General features: G+C 42.7%; 1 pseudogene; it reads left to right on the forward strand.

Annotated features, from left to right (window-relative positions):
- Positions 1–699: 699 nt before the first annotated feature.
- On the forward strand, positions 700–20,035 carry LOC109916975 (annotated as a pseudogene).
- The last annotated feature ends 1,136 nt before the right edge of the window (positions 20,036–21,171 follow it).

Genomic DNA, 21,171 nt, shown 5'->3' on the forward strand with positions numbered 1-21,171 from the left:
CAGCATCTGCAGTTCTTACTATCTCTGAGTGAGTTATAACCCCACTGTGAAGCGTCTTCTAGGGATGCCCCTTTTCTGATGAAGGGTCCCGACCTGAAACGTCAACTTTCATACTCCTCTGGTGCTGCCTGGCCTGCTGTGTTCCTCCAGCTCCACACTGTGTTATTATCTCTAACTCCAGCATCCGCAGTTCTTACTGTCTCTGATTAAAGAAAGCTACGTTCTTTTTAAAATGCACTTAAAGAGAAATAGGTCAAGCAAAATTGTAATAAACGAGGAACAAGCAGAACGATATTATTTTAGCATTTTAGTTTAGCTTTAGTTTAATTGTTCGGACATTTATTATAAGCTATGACATAAAATAATCCATTGTGCAGAGAGCCAGAAATTGGCTTATATTCTGCATTCTGGGGATTTTTTAAACTTCAAATCACGTTCTGAGTGGGGCCATGTTTGAATTTCATCATAGGCATGAGAAATATTCACAAAGGCCCAAACTGGGGCTTAATATATCCCTGTGCATGCTGTTAATAGTTCAAGTCACACGATGCTGTAATAGATTGTGGATTAAATGAGATTGGGTGACCCCTGCCAGTAAAATCTCTGCCGCAGACGTTACTCACTCTCAGACAGACTGGGTAGAGTTTGTTCTCTTGTTGTTCTCTGGCTGCCGGACAAGTGTTTGTCTCTCTGGAAAACATGGAGCTCTCAGCTCTCCCCGGGTTTCTCTTCACACTGTTTGACAGATTTGCTATGCTGGCCATGTTCTTCACGGTGTTTGCCCTGGTCTTTGACTTCATGAAGAGACGCAAGTGTCAGAATTACCCACCTGGGCCCCGGGGCTGGCCTTTCATTGGAAACATTCTTCAGGTGGACTTGAACAACCCCTGCTTGTCATTTGCCAAGGTAAAGTACAAATGGTCTGATAGCAGAGAGTGTGAGAGACCACATTCTGTCAATCATATTTAACCCTCTCAGTCTGTCTTCGTTTTTGTTCCATATGGTTTTCATCCATTTTTCTTTATTACTGTTCCATTACTTCTGTTTAACTTTTGACCCATCTTTTCCTCATTTATTCCAAATTTTCTTTACTCACTTCTCTTCAAATGCATTGCTTTTAAGATATTGCTTTTTTTTCACCAAACTTAGTAACGTTTATATTCGTCATGCAATCGTTTGAAGTTTAAGTGGAGTTACAGTCACAGTTTTCAGATTTAATATGATTTCTTAAAAACGTATAGCTAATGTGTTTTCTTAACAGCGAATATTGAAGACAGGCAGTTTAAATATAGCCCCGGGTATCTTCATCTTATCTAGATATCCAGATAGCAAAGTCCGTGTTGCTGAACAGAATCCCTCTGGATTGACATGTTGTATGAAAGATTACTGCATCAACAGATTTAATGCAGAATTAAATAATAAGTGGACATGCACCACCTTGGAGTGGTAATTATAACCACACACTAGATGTAGGATCCAAGCGTTTACCTTTGCAATATCACTGGAGTTTTGGGATGGTACAGTTGCTCAGTGGTTAGCACTGCTGCCTCACAGCTCTGGAGACCTGGGTTCCATCCTAGCCTTGGGCAAATATCTGTGTGGAGTTTGCACGTTCTCTTCGTATTTGCGTGGGTTTCCTCCCACAGTCCAAGGATGTGCAGCTTAAGTGGCCTGGCCATGGTAAATTTTCCATTGTGTCCAGTGTTGTGTAGGTTGGGTGGATTAGCCATGGGAAATGTGGGGTTACAGGGATGGAGTGGGTCTAGGTAGGATGCTCTTTGGAGGGTTGGTGTGGACTTGATGGGCCGAATGGCCTGCTTCCAACTGTAGGAATTCTATAACACTGGCAAGCCCTATGCTAAGCTTTAAGTGGTGTCAGCAGACTGAACCCTTTCTGAGAGGAAGACCACCTATGATCACAACCTGTAATGTTTAAAGGGGCAACAGCTTTTAACAATAGAATCAAGATAAACAAAAAGCTAACAGCAAATTTAAAACCGAAAAGTGTTACACTACACTATAGGTTTTTACGCTGGCATTTTGGAGAGCACATGGCTATGCAATAAAATGGAAAACAAGCACCTAAAGATAGACTAGCAATCGTTTGACATTCTATCAGACCCTCAGTTGTTTAAAAGAAGAATCAATTTTTACTTCATGAAGTGGCAGATAGCTGACAAAGAACAAGCAATGAACCCTCTTCTTGTCTTGGGCACTGAAGGCTTAAGAATGAAATCTCTGGTATTTCTGATGCTGATAATATTTTTCAAATTTTACATTGTGACAACAGGTAATGTTGGAAAAAAGACTTACATTCAAAATTTGTTATGTGAAGAGGAGATCTTAATACAATCCCAACTGTATCAAAGGATAACCAGGGAACTCTGACATTGGACAGTTCAAACTCATTGTAAAAATGGATTGTCCCCCTCACGATCCAACCTTTAAGTGGTGTCAGCAGACTGAACCCTTTTTTGACAGGAAGACCACCTATGATCACAAGCCTGTAACGTTTAAAGGGGCAACAGCTTTTAACAATAGAATCAAGATAAACAAGGTTTTTACCCATCAAAACCTATCACAGTCTTGGGAAGATGTTAATAATGTACTGAACATTGACACAATGGCTGACATAAACAACCCCACCTGAGGAATCTCTTGGAAATACACACTAGAACTGATATTTCACATAAAATTCTGAGAGCATTTTGGCTGATATTTGAAGAGATCTTGGTTGATAGTATAGAGTAGTTTGATCTTTGTAGGATAATAGGTCGGCACAACATCGTGGGCTGAGGGGCCGGTACTGTGCTGTACTGTTCTATGTTGTATGTCCTAGGCTTTGCTCTCTCTTGCACGCTCTATCTTTCTCATACGCACACACTCTCTCTCTCTTTCTCGCACATGCGCTCTCTCACTGTCTCTCGCGCTCTGTGTCTCTTCCGCTCTCTCTCACGATGTCTCTCTTTCTCTCACTCTGTATTTTGCGTGCTCTCTCTGTCACTCACACTGTCTTGTTTTCTGTCTCTTGCACTCTCTCTGTCTCATGCACTCTTTCTCTAGTTCTCTTTGTATCTCATACTGTCTTTCTCTGTGTCTCTTGCCCTCTGTCTCATGGTCTCTCTGGCTCACTGTCTGTTGCGCTCTGTCTCGCACTCTCTCTCGCGGTCTGTGTTTCTCCTGCTCTCTCACGCCCTCTCGCTGTTGTTCACGCTGTCTCGCTCTCGCAGTCTCTCACGCTCTCTCTCACTGTCTCTTTCGTTCTCTCTCTCACTGTCTTGCTCTCTCTCTGTCTCTTGCACTGTCTCACTCTATCACACTCTCTCTCTCTGTCACTCGCTCTCTCTCGCGCTCTCCCTCTGTCTGTCTGAGGAAGGTGACCCCTGGTTCCCACAGTAACAGTTACAGAGAAAACCATCAAGAGAATTTTGAATAATGATAACATGCGCCATGACTGACTGCATTCACAAAACCAATTAATCAATACCAGCCTCACGCCTCAGACAATCAAATTACTTTAAATTGTATATTCTTTTATCTACCTTTGTATTGGACACTGTTCTCCTTTATTTTCGTATGCATATCATAGAATCTCTACTGCGTGGAAACAGGCCCTTCGGCCCAACAAGTCCATACCAACCCTCAGAGCATCCCACCCAGAACCATCTCCCTAATTTACACATTCCTGAACAGTACAGGCAATTTAGCATGGTCAATCCACCTAGCCTGCACATCTTTGGACTGTGGGAGGAAACCCACACAGACATAGGGAGAATGTGCAAACACCACACAGACAGTGGCCCGAGGGTGGAATCGAACCTGTGTCCCTGGTGCTGTGAGGCAGCAGTGCTGACCACTGAGCCACCATGCCACACCACGGGCTCACAGAACTCCACAAAGCTTGTTTGCTTTATATTATCACGTAGTGTTTTCCTCAGTTTAACTCTTAAAAAATTAGCTGTTTCACTCACTCGAGAAATCCTTGTCGATTGGTTCCTTATTGCTCACTCAAAAAATATTTGTATTTTAATCTGAGAGAGGCATTGCCGCATGCAGAAAGGGATTTAAACCTTTTCTATGACCAATTGAGGATTCTGAAAAGCACGAAAATAGTTCACCCTTCTACACTGTCTCCATCTGTTAGGATGGAGCCCAGCACTAACTGGTTTAGAAGTACAGAACAACTCCCAAACAGAGTGACTCCAATGATTCGTGTCGTTTGATGAATCTTGTCACTAAAATAATAGACTTGCACTTTTCGCCATTTAATTCTCTGCTTTATTTTTAAGCTGTGGAAGCAATATGGTGATGTGGTGGGTACACAGCTTGGATGGACCAACACAGTTATACTAAATGGCTACGAAGCCCTGAATGAGGCACTGGTGAAGAAATCAGAAGATTTTGCCGACCGGCCCACACTTAGCAATTTATGAAGATTTCGCCAAACATGTGGGAGAAGGTAGCTACGTTGCAGGGTTCAGATACAATCTCAGCAACCAGATGCTGTTCGGTTGGTTATTATTTGGCCTGAATATCTTCCTTATGTGGAAGAGTCAATTGCAATCAATTCGAAACAGTGGATAATCAAAATTCCCTCATCTTCTCAGCCTACAGGGTATTCTGTGGAAACTGAGAGAACGATGTCAGTGTGCCCTTGAGAAAGATAGGATGAATTGTTCCCACAAGAATACACACTGCTGCTACTGAGCTTTGGTGTTGGAGGGAGTACACGCCTGTGTATGTGGTGCCAATCAAGGGGACTGTTTTTCCTGTTTTTGCCACTGCTTCCTCCTACAAACCCCTCACAAACCTCAAACTCACTTCAAAATTGGGAACAATAGTCACAGCAGGTTTGAACAGTTTTGTATAGGTTCAGCAAAGCCTCAAAAGACAAGACCAGCATCCTCAGCATCTGCTGGATATGCACTCCATTGCCCCATCCATTGGTCCTGAGGACCAAAGGCATGGTGGCAGGGAGGGGGACAGGAGGAGGTGGCCCCTCCTCACATGGAGACAGGGCAGTGCCAGAGGTGCTGGCACACCCAGGCCTATCTGCAGTCTCCATGCAAGAACACTGTAAAATGTGGCTGGACTGTGTGGTGAGGGAGGTGCTGAGTGAGTGAGAGCTAAGACAGCATCCAAGCAGCAATAAAATGCAGCCTGATCCAGCCTGTGAGCTGGCTGCCCATCTCTGCCCCGCTGCCTTTCAATGCTAGTTGCTGGTGTGCCCTTCAATGCTAGTCTGTGCTTCCAGAGTGCACTGCCAGTAAATAGCAGAGATACCAGGATGGTCAAGAAGGGCTGGCAGATACCAATGTCCATGGAGGATATGTGCATATGCCCATTGATCATGCCCTGGGCTGCAATTTGGGCATAGGCAACATGGAGTTCATCCAGGGCAAGTGGTGAGCTGAATCCGCTAACCAGCTACTCTGGTTTCCTTGTGGAGTTTTCTTAATATTGAGCTTATTTGGTGAGTTCAGTAAGATGGGAGGCTGAATATTAATTGACTGGCTTTAACAAGATGTTTGACAAGTATTAATACATCTCAACACTGCCCAGTGAGATTCTCACCAGAGCGCTCATGAAAAGACAAAATGAGATAATCACATTGTCGAGATGGGTCTCGCTGCAATTGTCACCTGACTCTCCCACAGCCCACATCACCCAGACCCCTATAAGATTGCACCGTCTGTCTCTGTTAAACACCTGCAGGTATAGTCTTCGCAAAATACGGTCTTTGGTGGAAACAGCAGGGAAGGTTCTCCATTTCGACACTGAGAAACTTTGGGCTGGGGCAAGAAATCTCTGGAGACACGAATCATAGAAGAGGCTGGATTTTTAACCAAAGAGTTTGAAAGTGTAAAAGGTGAGCAGATTCCAAAGAGCTTACTGGTGCTATGTCGTATGCACTGAGACTGGTTTTACTCAATTATTATCTCCTCAAAGCCTGTCCACTGTCAACAAAGTCCAAGTCAGGACAGATAGAACACTCACTTGCCTGGATTGGTGCAATTCCAACAACACTCAGAAAACTCCATACCATTTAAGACCCCTTGACTGAGTCCACCCATCAATTCAACAATCAGCCCCTCTGCCACCGACACTCAGGGACACTTGGGCGAACCATGAACAAGATGCACTGCAGCAACTTGTCAAGGCTCTTTCAACAGCACCTTTTCAAATCCTCAGCCTCTACCCTCGAGAAAATTAAGTTGCAGCAGGCACAAGGAAATACCTCCTCCTGCAAAATTTCCTCTAAGTCACACACCATCCAGACTTGAAACTATAGCACTGCTCTTTCCCTGGTTAAAATACTGGATTCTCCTGTTTAATTGCACTGACTGTACGTATACTGCACAGATAGCAGAGGTCGAAACAGGTAACTGGCCATTACCTTTGCAAGGGCAACATTACTGCCAACACAAACATCCTGTGAATAAGTAAAAATTATTCTTCAGTAAGAAGGAAAATAATAAAGTCTAATTTAGGGTAATTCAGTAATGTATATAATCAAATGTACGGAGTGTGGTTATTACAGTGGCGCAGATTGCCACCTGGAAATATGAGGTTGTTATGATCACTGACACTTTGTTCACGAGGGTGTTCAAGAAAGACAGGACAGAACGAGGGCTGGCAGCATTGATTAAGTTGAGCATTGCAATCCTAGGGACAGAGAGGTTGTTCTCGAGGGATCAAGGACAGAATGTATTTGGCAAGAGCTCAGGATCAAAAGAAGGTGCAATTATGTTGCTTGGTGTAGAGCTTAGACCAGCTGGAAAAGATGCAAAGGAAGAAATTTGGAAGGGGATTACAAGTGAAAGAACCATTGAGTAGTATAATGAGTGACTATAATTATTCAAATATAGTGGAAAGGGCAAACATGGAACAAGTATTTCTAGAGTGTTTGGGAAAATTTTCTACAGCTGTACATTTCCACTCCCATGGGAAAGAAGACACGGCTTTACGGTTCTTGAGGTCTAGGCTCCTGAATGTTGAGGTGTTGGTATTGGACTGTGGTGGACAAGGTCAGAATCACATGACACCAGGTTATAGTCCAACAGGTTTATTTGAAATCACAAGCTTTTAGAGCGCTGCTCCTTTGTCAAGTAAAGGCAGTCATTAGTAGCGGAATGAAGGAAGTGAGGAGATGTAGCTAAGGCCAGGGTTGAAGGAACACTTTCCCCCTCCCCCAAGGGATTCTGCTACTGGAGGAGTGTTCAGAGACAGGGATGGGCAAGGCTATGGGGGGATCAGATCACAGCTAAGAACTTCAACACTGAGGCATTCAGCCAAGGTAGGTCAGTAGCATATAGATGAAAGGACTTGGTTTGCATTTGGATACCAGGACATGGGAGTGGAACATGTAAGAGCTGGAATGATGTTTGGTAGAAAATGGGAAGCTGACAATGTTTTAGTAGTAGAATTTGTCTTGTTGACTGGCATTTTCAATGAAAGGAAGATCATGGGTGCCCTGTTAAGGGGAAATAGAATCACAGAATTGTTCCAGTGTAAAAGGAGGCTATTCGGCCCACCATGTCTTCACTGGCTGTCTCAGTGAGCATCATGACTTACAGCAGTTCTCCTGCCTTTTCCCCATAACTCTTAATATTGTTTATATTTAAATAATCATCTAAAGCCCTCTTGAACATTAACCTTGGTCTGCAGGGCTGTAGTCCAGTGACATTACCATCAAGCCACCATTCCCCAACTGTCTCAAACCCGATGGCTGGATTTACATAGATCAGAACAGAAGGATTCAAATCTGAAATGAAAATCCAACATGCTACCAAATCCCTCATTTCAATTTGTAAGAGATTCAAAGTGTGGCTTGTTATTCAGATCATCTCTCTGAAAAATATTATAATTCATTGTCTTTTATACAGGACTCCTGTTTGATCCACATTTAATTGTAATGTGCGCAGTCTCCAATATTATCTGTTCAATTGTCTTTGGGGAACGTTTTGAATACCAAGATAAAAGTTTTCTTGGATTTCTAGAGGTAACTGAAACAAGTTTTGAATTGGAAACTGGTGTTTGGGCTCAGGTAAGGCCATTTATTCGGTAATTAGTAAGTAAACGACTGAGTATTGTAGAGTTCTAAACATCAATGTCAGTCTCAAATGATATAAGACAATGTTGAATTACATTCTTCCAATGTGTAGGAGAAAGGATTGATAAAATGCTGTTGTGCCCACAAACAAAGGCAGTTAAGAACAGGAATAGGCCATTTAGCCCCACAAGCCTATTTTGTCATTGAATTAGATCACAGCGATCTCTAAGCTAACTGCTGAGTTGCTGCTTTACGTTCCCAAATTCTAGTGCCAGTGTTAATGAAAGAGAATCCTCTTTCCCCACTATTCCTTCAGCACATGTCCATCTCTCCAATCTGCTTATCCTGACACCAATTTCCACATGGTTCGGGCCTTACAACAGATTATAACCCTTGACGTCCCGTTCTTTAACTTATCCATTCATTCCGGTGGTCTGTTAAACAGGATCTCTTGCCCACTCTTCCCTCTGTTGTTGATCGCAAAGTAGACCATAATGACTGGGTCTTTTCCTTCCATTGCCACATCCTTTCAAACTAGGCTGACATGTCCCTTTCCCTGACATCTGGCAGGCAATAAACTGCGTGGGACTCTTAACCTTAGAACTTAGAATTTTTAGAACTAGATTTTATTTTCATGTGTACTCAAGTACAGGAATACAGGGAGTACAGCGAAAAGTGTACAACGTCACCATTCTATGGTTCTACATTAAAATACAAAACCAGATTTTAAAAAAAAGAGAAACAGAGCCAAAAGATAAAGAAAATCATCCAGATCTTACAGTCCTTATCCAAAAGAAAACGAAAAAGTCTAGATTTAAATCCTTATTTCCCCGGGCCTAGCCTTGGCCTGAAGTTTCGGTCAGCATCCTCCTGCAGCATGCTCCATTGATTGCCCAAGGTTGCTATCTGTCTCTCTGATTATTAGTGGGGTAGGCAGGAATGTGAATCTGAGACCACAATTGGATCAGCCATGATTTTATTGAATGGTAGTGCAGGCTTGAGGGACCGAGCAGGCTACGTCTGATCCTAAGTCGTGTATTTGTATTGAATCAAATACGGGCTAATAAAGTCGGTCTATCTGTCTCATCCCCCTCCATCACTTACCCAACACATCCACCACTTCTCTACCTGCACTTCTCAAAGGCCTCCCTCTCCAAGTTGCCATGATCCACACTCTTGTGGTAGTGTGGGGTGGGGGGTGCTTGAATGTGTTGTCCATTCAGGATCTTATACAAGTCAGCCCTCATTCTTCTAAACTCCAGTGGAAACAAGCCTAGTCTGTCCTACACTTCCTCATTAGATAGCCCACTCGTTCCATATATCAATATTTTAAACTGCTTCTGAATCACCTTTGACGCATTTACATCTTTCATTAAATAAGAAGACTAAAATTTCACACAGAATTTGAGATGTAGTCTAACCAATGCTCTGTATAACTGAGACAGAAAATCTTAACTCTTCTATTCAGTTCTCTGATAATGAAGGATAGAATCTCATTAGCCTTCTTGACTGCATTCCAATATTTTTGTGACACATGCACCAGAACAGCTAAATCTCTTAGAATTTTACAATTGTCCTCCAATTCAGTAACACTGTGCTTTTTATTCTTCCTCCCAAAGTGAAGAACTTCACATTTTTCCCACATTATACTCCATCTGCCAGATATTTGCCAACTCATTCAATCTATCTCTATTCGTCGGTAATATCTTTGTATCTTCATAACTTATCTTCCTACCTATTTTTGATCGGCTACCATTATCTCAGTGAAGCGACCACAATTTATAAATCATCATAAAAGATAGATTTACCTGAGTGAAAATTGGTTGTGTTTCTGGCCTACTCCACCACAAATGGAATGATCCATTCAGAGGCTGGCTAACACACAGTTGAACATTTAGACTGACATTACCTCTCTAGTTGTCCTTCTTCTCCAGAAACTCCAGATGTATGTTTTATTCAATGGCAAGTTAAGAAGTATTCAACAATCTTCATCTGCCCTCACATCTGATGCAATACTTTACTACTCCTGTGGTGTGTTTGATGATGATCTGATCAATGATTGCAGCTCATTGTATCTGTGATCAGTAGGGGTCGGTGTAAACTGCTGTCCCAGAGGTGTCATGAACTGAGGCTCCAGAGGGCAGAGTTGGTCTCTGAGGAAGTAACCTCACCGTTTTCCTACTAGGTCAAGTAAAGTGGGAGAGTGGATTAGTTTCAAAGATGCATGGTTGTGGCCAGGGAAAAGAGAATTCAGTGGCATAACCCTGTCCTGATTGGTCATGGTCAAGCTGCAGTATGGGGTGACTGGACATGAATAATCCACCATCTGTAACAGGAGTCTACGGGGTCACATGGACAACCAATATACTGCTGTCGACTTGAAGAACACTTAAATTTTTTTTTTGAAAATGCTTTCAATTTTCTTAGGGATAAACTAGTTAAGTGATCAACTCAAAGATGGGAGATATCATCACTCGCTTGGTACATCTGTGGACTATGGATTCAACCATGTTTCCAATGCTCTCCAGCTGACCTCTGACCTTGCAGCCTCAGTAAACATGAGCTGATTCAAACCTCTGCTTCCCTTGCAAGACCATTCTTATTCTACTGTTTCCAACTTTTTTTGGGATAAAGTAGTTAAGTAATTAACTCAGAGATGGGAAATATTCTGTAGGAAAGACCCTTCTTTTCTACAGTTGCTAATTTTCTTTGGAGTAAAGCAGTGAAATAATCCATGCAGATACAGGAGGTATCAGTCTCCTGTTAGATATATCAATGGCTTTAGAATATGGTAAAATGTCACCATTATCTCCACAAATATATTGAGATGAATTTCTCTGAGACTATTTCCAACAAAATCAGAAACTCTGTTTTGTTTTGCAGTTGTTGAATACATTCCCCTTCATTCGTCACTTCCCGGGTCCACACAATAAGATATTTGAAAATCAAGATAAACTCATCCAATTTGTTCGGGAAAGAGTCGTGGAGCATAAAAAACAATGGGATCCGAATGAGCCCAGGGACTTCATTGATGCTTTCTTAACAGAGCAGGAGAAGGTATGAGATGGAAACTGGGCCTATTCCAGACGGTGTCATGGGGACGGTCTAAATTTACATTCTGTGCAGCTATTTAATAAGAAAGCACAACATGAGCCCTGTTACCCTACCCTGTCTGTGCCAGTTCTTTGTTAGAATGATCCAACTAATTCCACTCCCTTTGCTAATGGACCCTGCAGCCAATGGGAAGCAGTGTTTCCATACTTAATCTATCCATGATCTTTGAATATCTCCAGGGAAAGAGAAGATAATTTGGCCATATTAAAAGTCTTTGGCCTCCTTTTCCCTCTTTTGAAGATATTTTCTGCTCTCCTTTGATAATCTTTTGATGATCAACACTCATTCACTCCCCAAGAGGCCATTTAGTCTCCTTCAGAGAAAATGTTAATTTCAACTCAGCGGTCTCTTGCTTAATTGGTTTCATGAAACTTGGCATTACTTGTGCAATGATATGGTGCCTCCGGTCACTTTAAGACCATTTCAGTGCATAATAAATTGATGATGGAGTTTGAAAATCCGTAGTCCATATGTAATATCCTAAATCTTCCTTGCTATAGCCTGATCAGCCACCCAACTTTCAAGAAGGGCATTTCATAGAAACCCCACAGTGTGGAAGCAGGCCATTTGGCCCATCAGGTCCACGCCAATCCTCCAAAGAGCAGCCCATCCAGACCCACCCTCCTACCCTATCCCTGTAACCCTGCATTTCCCATGGCCAATACACCTAACCTGCACACCTGTGGACTTTAGGACTGGGAAATAGATGTTGGTCTTGGCAGCATTTTGTAAATGACTATACAAATAAAGTTACCTGGCTTTAAACTTTCAAAAGGGAATTGAATAAGTAAAAATTTACAGGGTCATTTGGAAAGACAAGGTGAATGGAATTCATTGAACTGTATATTTTATATCTTGGGTCTATGCACTGACTTCTAAGTGTGCAACAAGATTTATTCACTGAGCTTTAAGGTGTCTACTCCATGCTTCCAGCTTCAGCTTCCAGCTTTTTCGAGAGCTTTGTTTACTTCTGTATGAGTGGACACACAAGCTAACCAAAGGAGCAAACAAATTCACAAAAGTAAATACAGCACAATTGTACATTGATTTGATGGAGGTTTTCAAAGAAAATGAAGGGATTGGATAGACTAAGTATGGAAACACTTTCTCATGGCTGCAGGGTCCATTAGCAAAGGGAGCGGAATTAGTTGGATCATTTTAACAAAGAACTGGCACAGGCAGGGTGGGCTGACAGGGCTCATGTTGTGCCCTCTTATTCCTATGATTCCATACCTTAATCACTGATTCTTTTCGTAACTGGATTTCAGATGAAACACATCCCTCAATCAAGTTTCCTGGAAACCAATTTGTTGGGGACAGTTTCAGATCTCTTTACCGGTGGGACTGAGACCACCTCCACCACCCTTGCTCTGGGGTCTGCTCTTTATGGTACTATATCCAGACGTGCAGTGTAAGTACAGATAGGCCTTCAATACCTGACAGGGCCATGGTTACCATTCTGAACTACGGGAGTGGGCAGGACAGAGATTCCAGTGGAAACTTAGATGGAGGTGTGAGGGAGGAGAGGGCCAGTAATAAATGAGGAGAGAGGAGAAAAGTTTTAGTGGGTTTGAATGTATTTGTTCCATAATGTTGTAGAATCACAGAAACCTATAGCCAGAAGAAGGCCATTCAGCCTGTAGTTACTGTGCTGGATGTTTCAAAGTGGAGCAGGAGGTCTGTTTCATGTCCCAACTTTTTATTTGTAACCATATGTATTTTTCCTTAATGAAGTACCCCCTAAGTCCATTTTGAAATTATTTGTGGAACCAGCTTCTGGCACCTTTGTAGAACAAAGTGGTTTTTAAAATTTACTTGTGTGTGGGACTCATTGGCTAGATGTGAAAGGGTCCCAAACCCTTATCATTCTGAATGGAAATCAAAGTTCACTTCCATTTCCCATTCGGCCTTTAATTTCTATTTTGGCCTGCAGGTATTTAATCAAACACATGAGGTGTCATGTCCAGTGTTTTAACTCTCCCCTCCTCACTGTCAAGGTGTCCTTCCAGCTGAAGCAGTGCTTTACTGCACTTCATTCAATCTAGTCTTCTGCATTTGCTGCTCACACTGGTCTCCTCTACACTGGGGAGACCAAATATTATTTGAGGGTCCACATTGTAGAACTGCTCTGTTCGGTCCAAAAGCATAATCCTGTGTTGTGGTGCCTTATCATTTTTAATTCTCCATCTTGCTCTCAGACTAGCCTCCAACATCCTTGTGGTTACCATTGACCAGAAACTGATCTGGACCCAGGACAAAGCTGCTTGATTGTTACCCCATTCACCACTTTAAACATTCACTCCTTCTACCACGAAAGCCTAGTTACAGCAGTGTGTACCATTTACAAGACACAGTGCAGCAACTCACCAAGGCTCCTTTGACAGCACATTTTAAATCTTTGATCTCCACCACCTAGAATCACAGAATCCCTACAGTTAGTAAGCAGGCCTTTCGGCCCATTGAGACTACACTGACCCTTCGAACAGCATTCCTCCCAGATCCACACCCTTACCCTTTCCCTGTAATTCTGCATTTCCCACAGCTAACCCAACTAGCCTGCACATCCCTAGACACTATGGGCCATTTAGTATGACCAATCCAGCTAACCTGTACATCTTTGGATGTGGGTGGAAATTGGAGCACCCGGAGGAAACTCACGCAGACATGGGGAGAATGCGCTAACTCCACATGGGCAAGGGTGGAATCGAACCTGGTCCCTGGCAATGAGAGGCAGCAATTCCCTTAGAAGAACAAGGTCAACGGATGTATGGGAATGCCACCATCTGCAAGTTCCCCTGCACGCTATCCACCTTTTTGACTTGGAATTATATGACCATTCCTTTACTGCCACTGGGTCAAAATCTTTGAACTGCCTCCCAAATACCACTATAGGTGTATATACCACCCAGGAGTAGAAGGGAATCAGGAGTTGCATACCTGTAATGTCTCAGGCAGTGAATAAATGTATTCCAAGGAAAACTGGCTCAGAATTCTTGCTTCACTGACTGGCTATCAGGAGTAGAACCCATTCTGCCCTCTCAAAACATGACATCAGCCAAAACTCTTCTACCCGTTCCTGACTTGTACCAAGTTCCAGTTACTCATTACCCATACGCTTGCAGATCTGCACTTCTGCAGTTTATCCTCAATTTTTATGCTTGTTTTTGAAATCCCTCCATAACATTGTCCATCGTTGTAATCTCCTCCAGTCACACAACCCTCTGAGATTTCTAAGGTCTTCTAATTCTAGCCTCGCTATCCTCTGGAGTTTAGAAGAGTTAGAGGTGACTTAAATTGAAAGATATAAGATTCTAAAGGGGATTTGACCAGGTAAATTTCAAAAAAATGGTCCCTCCTGTAGAAGAATTTGGAACTAGGGGTCATCGTTTAAAAATGAGAGGGTGCCCATTTAAGACAGAGATGGGGAGAAAACGTTTCTCTCAGAGGGTCGTGAGTCTTTGAAAATCCCTTCCTCAAAAGGCAGTGGAGACTGAATCTTTAAATATTTTTAAGGCATAGGTAGATTCTTGATTACTGAGGGGATGAAAGATTATCAGGGATATGCAGGAATTTACAGAGTTGAGGTTAAAATCAGATCAGCCACGATCTTACTGACTACTGGAGCAGGCTTGAAGGGTTGAGAGCCTACTCTTGTTCATGTGTTTATATTTAAAATAACTTCACAAAGACTGGTATCCCATCTCCAAGTCACCCTTTATTTACACGTGAAGAGTCCTAGACACTGATCCAGCTTCCTCAGAGACAGCTCTCAGAGTGAGCAGAACCTCTGACACTCCTGTTTATATCTGTCAGCCAGGGTTCCCTGATTGGACCAGATTAACAGCCCCAATCAGGGAACTCATATTCTATGAGGTCCAGCTGGCTGAACTCGTTACAATCACTACAGTATATTCTTGAACATTAATCTGCCATCAGAGGCGTATCTTCAGCTATCAGAGCCCAAAGCCATTGAATTCCCTCTCTGAATCTACTTGTTTATCTCTATTTCTTTATCATCCCATAAGACACAGCTGACAATGTGTAAAAGCTGGAAAAACTTAACAGATCAGTCAGCATGCATGGAGAGAGAAAGAGAGTCAACATTTTAAATCCATTGTGTCTTCATTAGCAACTAAGGGCAGCATGGTGGCTCAATGCTTAACATTGCTGCCTTACAGCACCCGGGACCCAGGTTCAATTCCAGCTTTGGGCAACTATCTGTGTGGAGTTTGTACATTCTCTCCAAGTCTGCGTGGGTTTCCTTTAGGTGTTCTGGTTTCCTCCCACAGTCCAAAGATGTGCAGGTTAGGTGGATTGGCCATAGGAAATACAAAGATTGGCAACAGGGGGTGAGATGCTCTTTGGAGGATTGGTGTGGACTTGATTGGCCAAATGGCCTGCTTCTACACTGTAGGGATTCTATGAACTGAAGCGAGGTGGAAAAGGCATGAGTTATATGCTGTTAAGAAAGGCAAGTGGAGCAAAAGAACAGGTCTGACCTGCCGAGCATTTCCAGAACTTCATTTCTGTTTCAGAGCTCCAGCACCCTGGTATTTTGCTTTCACTTCTTAAAATTTATCTCTTTGGCTAAACCTTTGGTCACATTCTCTAATATCTTGTAAGTACCTCAGTGCCACAGTTTATAAAGTTTCTCAGAGGAGTTCTGTTGAAGATGGTAAATAAATAAGTTGATGATGCTGTTGGCCAAAAATGATCAGGAAGAGAGGTTTTCAAACATCAGATTTCCATTCACTAAAACAATGGTATATTTATCTGGTTATGACCAACCGGTACACACCACGGCAGATGGTGTAATTTGAATTCAATTTTTTAAAAAATCTGGAATTAAGAATCTAATGATGACCATGAACCCATTGTCAATTGTTACAAAAAACCCATCTGGTTCACAAATGTCCTTTAGGGAAGGAAACTGCCATCCTTACCTGGTCTGGCCTACATGTGATTCCAGACCCACAGCAATGTGGTTGACTCTTAACTGCCCTCTGGGCAATTGGGGATGGGCAATAAATGCTGCCTAGCCAGCGACACTCTCATCCCAAGAACAAATTTTTTCAAAGAGTATTTTCTTGGCATTAAAGCTCCGTGTACATTTGATGTTGTAAATACTGATAAATAAATAAAATTTCTTTATTTCAATAGATCCACAAAATTTGTTCTTCTGTTGCCGTAGCTAAAATCCAGGAGGAGATTGACAGTGTAATTGGCAAGGACAGAAAGCCAAGGGTGGAAGACCTTGAGGAAATGCCATACACTAATGCCGTTATCCATGAAACCCAACAGGCGGGAAATATTGCTCCCATTTCATTCCTCATCAAACATACAGAGATACAGAGGTCATGGGCTACACAATTCCTAAGGTACAGACTGCATAATCTTAGATATGCAGCTCTTGTGGAATATGTTTTAGATTGTGCTGTCTAAGAAATCTTGGCAAACTGTTGTAGTGCGTTTTGTAGATGGTATCTCACTGGATCCCCTGTGAATTAATGGTAGCCTCTATTGTTGTTGATCAGTATCAGTCAAGCGGGCTACTTTGTCCTGGATGGTGCCAAGCTTCTGGAGCGTTGTTGGGGCTGCACCCATCCAGGCAAGTGGGGAGTATTCCATCACACTTTTGACTTGTGCCTTGTAGATGGTGGATAGGCTTTGGGAGTCAAGAAGTGAGTTAGTCATGATATGACAGGCTTTGTACAGTTTTTAGATAATGGTAATCACTGGCATGTGGTTGGTGAGAGTCTAAAGTGGTGATAATGCCACCAAGCCAAGGGAGGGATGGTCAGATTTTCTCTTGCTGGAGATATTCATTACCTTGCACTTGCATGGTGGGATTGTTACTTGTCCCTAAGCAGCCCAAGCCTTCATGTCATCCCAGTCTTTCTGCTTTATATCTGAGGGGTCATAACTGCAACTGAGCACTGTGCAGTCATCAGCGAACATCCACAACTCCAACCTTAACACTGTCAGTGATGAAAGGATAACTAGCCAGTTGTAGTTCCAGGCCTGGGCACTGTGCTTTCAAAAAGGATATTTATGCCTTGGGGGGAGTGTAGCATAGAATTGTCAGAGTGGTACCTGGACTCCAACAGTTGAACTACAAGGAGAGCTTACAGTACAGTAATCCCTGGTGTTTAGAATGTCATGGGATGTTTTGATTGATATTTTCAAGAGATTCAGGGGAACTGACCGAATTGATTTGAGAGGAACTATTTCTGATAGTTAGGCAGCCCAGAATTAGGGGACATGGCTTAAATTTCGAGGCAGACTTTTCAGGTGGGGATTTAGAAAATACTTCTTCAAGTAATGGGCATTAGACTATTAAAACTCTCTTCTGTAATGACATTCAACACTAGGACTGTAAGTAATTTTATAACTGAAAAGCACAGTTTTCTGTGAAGCGAAGGCTGTGGAACAAAGGTGTTTATGTGGAGTGAGCAAACTGATCCCACTGAATGGCAGAATAAGTTTCAGAGATAAGTGGCCAACCCAAGACACAAATTCTGGGTTAACTAATTGCTTAAACAGTTAAGCTTCTCAAAACCGATGCTGTTAATGCAGAAGTTTATTAGTGCCGGTCAGGTAGAGGGCTCAACCACTTGGATTTATATGAGGACTCCCATGGCATTGCTCATGGATTACAGGCAACAGGTCATGTTGAGGAATAGAGTCATTTTGGGGAGGTATTTTACTTCTGTGTCTCTTGAGCAGGAAAGATATATCTAAGTATTCAGAAACCTATTACTGGTCTTGATCTCAGAGCTTGGTCTGAAAGTGTTTCTGTCTTTGACAAGAGAGACAAACGTCTGCAACCGGGGATAATGTTCCTTAACCCAGGCAGGTCTATATCTCCCTCCCAGAAACAGGGGTGGCCTCCTCCTTATTGCTCTGATGGCTGATTACAAACATATTCTTGATGAATGTGTCTCTATTTTAAAGATGTAGGGAACAACAATCATCCCAAACCTTTCCTCCACATTGTTTGATGAGAACGTTTGGTCAACTCCATACCAGTTTAATCCGGGTCACTTCCTCAACTCAAAGCGGAGGTTTGTGAAACCAGAATCCTTCATCCCATTCTCTGCAGGTAATGTACAATTCGAGGAAGCATTCATTGAACTGAAATATACAGCTGCAGATTTGTAATGATGACCAGCCACCTCTCAATTCAGGGTTCCGAGTCTTATTCTCCTCCTTGATCTCATAATATTTCTAATCACAATCTAGATTAAAATTGGCCCTCAAAACCCTTTGTAGTCAACACAGTTTTGAAATAATTAATGTTATATTGATTGAATAAAGTAAAATAAGAGGGTATTTGAGGGAGGTGGTAGTGTCGTAGTATTGTCACTAGACCAATAATTGAGAGGTCCAGGCCAACACTCTGGTCACTACAGCTGGTGGAATTTGATTTCAATGCATAAAATCTGAAATTGAAAGCTAATCTCAGTAATAGTAACCACAAAAATTGTCGTAAAAAGGACTGTACTTTAGGGAAGGAATTCTGCTATTCTTACCTGATCAGTCCTACATTCCAATAAAGGTCGACAGCAAATTGCTAAATGCTTAACTGCTGTCTGAGATGGCCTCGCAAGGCACTTGGGTTTTTTGGACCATTGTAGAAAGATTGTCAGGTGGACTACAGCAATTTAGGCTCATCAACACCTTCACAAAGATAATCAGACATAGGTAACAAATGCTGGCCTTGCCAGTGGCTTCTACATCCAATGTAAACATTAATTAAACTTGAGTTTGTAAAATTTTGGAACTGATTAATTGAGTGTAGATGGGGTGGGGTGCTACCAGAGGGACATTGGGTATTTAAGACAGTGACCATTCACTGTTCAATCAGTATGACCCCACAGTGACCTTCCAACCTCTCACCTGCAGACTCTACCATTCATTGTTCCTCTCTGTGCAGGTCGCCGTATGTGCCCAGGGGAGCAGCTGGCAAAGACTGAACTCTTCCTGTTCTTCACCTCCATGCTCCAACAGTTCACTTTCCATCTCCCAGAAAATGAGCCAAGACCAAGCTACACAGAATCCAAATTTGGAATCTTCCATTCTCCTGGTCCTTATTGTGTGTGCGTTAAACTCAGATAAGAGGTACAGGGGGAGCTTCAGGAGCAGTGAGGAGTCACACACCTTCTTCAATTTGAACTGATCCCATCACTAATCGTTTTTCTGTTCTTTTCTGTATGAAATTCTAACAGAGGTATCTAGTTATGAAGTGCAGCTCTCACAGCAATGTGTCTTGTCCAGACTGGAGCACGGACCCTTATTTTCTGGGGTCTAAATTCTGATCCAGACAAGACCCACCTGCCAGAAGGTGGAGACTGATGTGGAGTTACTGCTCTAGGAATCTAGACACCCTGATGTTTTGGAAGTACGATTCAAATCCTATGATGCCTTGTGGCATTGGGACAAAGAACATTCCTGCTGATCACCACTTAATTCCTTCCTCTGTTGATGAATCAGTACTCTACCATGATGAACATCACTGGGAGGAAGCATTGAAAGCAGCAAGGGCACAAAACATTCTCTGGTTGGGGATAGGGGGCCCTCATTGCCCGTCACCAAGGCTCAATGGGTGGCACAACTGACCCAGAGGGACATATCTGCCAGACTAGGTCTGCACCAAGTGGTGAAAATAAAAGGGAATATCCTACTTGAACTTGTCCTCCCCAGTCTATCTGTAGCAGATACATTTGTCAGTGACAGTGTTGGTAGGACTGAAGACCGCACCGTCCTACTTGAGGACACTCATCATCATGTCATATAGCACAACCTTTGTTATTTGTTATTTACATAAATGGTCTGGGCGTGAATGTACAAGGCATGTTTAGCAAGTTTGTAGATGATACAAAATTAGGAGGTATCATTGATAGTGAGGAAGGTTATTAAAGATTACAGAGGGATCTTGATCAGATGCCTGCCTGCAAGATTGCGACAGAATAGGACACTCCTGTCAGAGCTCCTCTGCTTCACCTGTTCTTTTTCCTCCTTTTTGCCTTGTTTTTTTTATATATTTCTTCGCTCCCCTCAGCACCAGAGCCGGCAGCCAACTCCAGAGCAGTTAACACCCCAGCCCGAGAACACAGCGAGCCCTGCAGCAGCGTGTGGGCTGCGAGCCGCAGTGCAGGAATGTCTTGCTGCATTGGTAACACCACACCTGGAGTTACAGTCTCCTTATCTGAGGAAGGATGTTCTGTCTATGAAGGGAATACAATTAAGGTTTACCAGAATGATTCCTGGAATAGCAGGACTGACATGAAGTGTGACGAGATTGGTTCGGGACTGTATTCACCATAATGTAGAAGAATGCAGTAGGGGGGTCTCACAGAAACCTATAAAATTCGAATAGGACTAGACAGGGTAAATGCAGGAAAGATATTCTCAATGACTGGGGAGTCCAGAAGCCTAAGGATAACAAGGCAGACCATTAGGGCTGAGAAACGGTGACATTTCTTCGCTCAGAGAGTGGTAAGCCTTCAAATTCTCTGCCACAGAAAGCTGTCGAGGCCAAAACATTGAATGTTTCCAAGGAGTTAGATATCATACTTAGGGCTAAAGGGATCAAAGCGTATGGGGAGAAGGCGGGAATAAGGGACTGATTCAGCATGATCACAATGAATGACACAGGCAGGTTCCTATGTTATGGAGGTTAAAAGCGAATCACACCAAGTTCTTTAGAAACAGGAAAAAAACTATTTATTGTAATTGCAACAACACAGGAAGCCCGACTGGAAAGGAACCTGGTTTATTGTTGAACAACAGAGCCACTACTCATGGAATATAAAGACTAGTCCCATCCCACACCAGACAGGTCTGCAGGCTCTTCCCTGAGTCTGCTTTCATGCTTTTTTTTTCCTTCTTCTTCTTTCCAGAGGCTTAATCACACACAACTGAACATTTTGTTTTCCCCACCATTCTGGTACTATGCACCTCCAGCAAATCACCCCTGCAGCTAATCAGATATTTGCATGCAG

This window comes from Rhincodon typus, chromosome 26, assembly GCF_021869965.1.
Source record: "Rhincodon typus isolate 14 chromosome 26, sRhiTyp1.1, whole genome shotgun sequence".
Taxonomy (NCBI): domain Eukaryota; kingdom Metazoa; phylum Chordata; class Chondrichthyes; order Orectolobiformes; family Rhincodontidae; genus Rhincodon; species Rhincodon typus.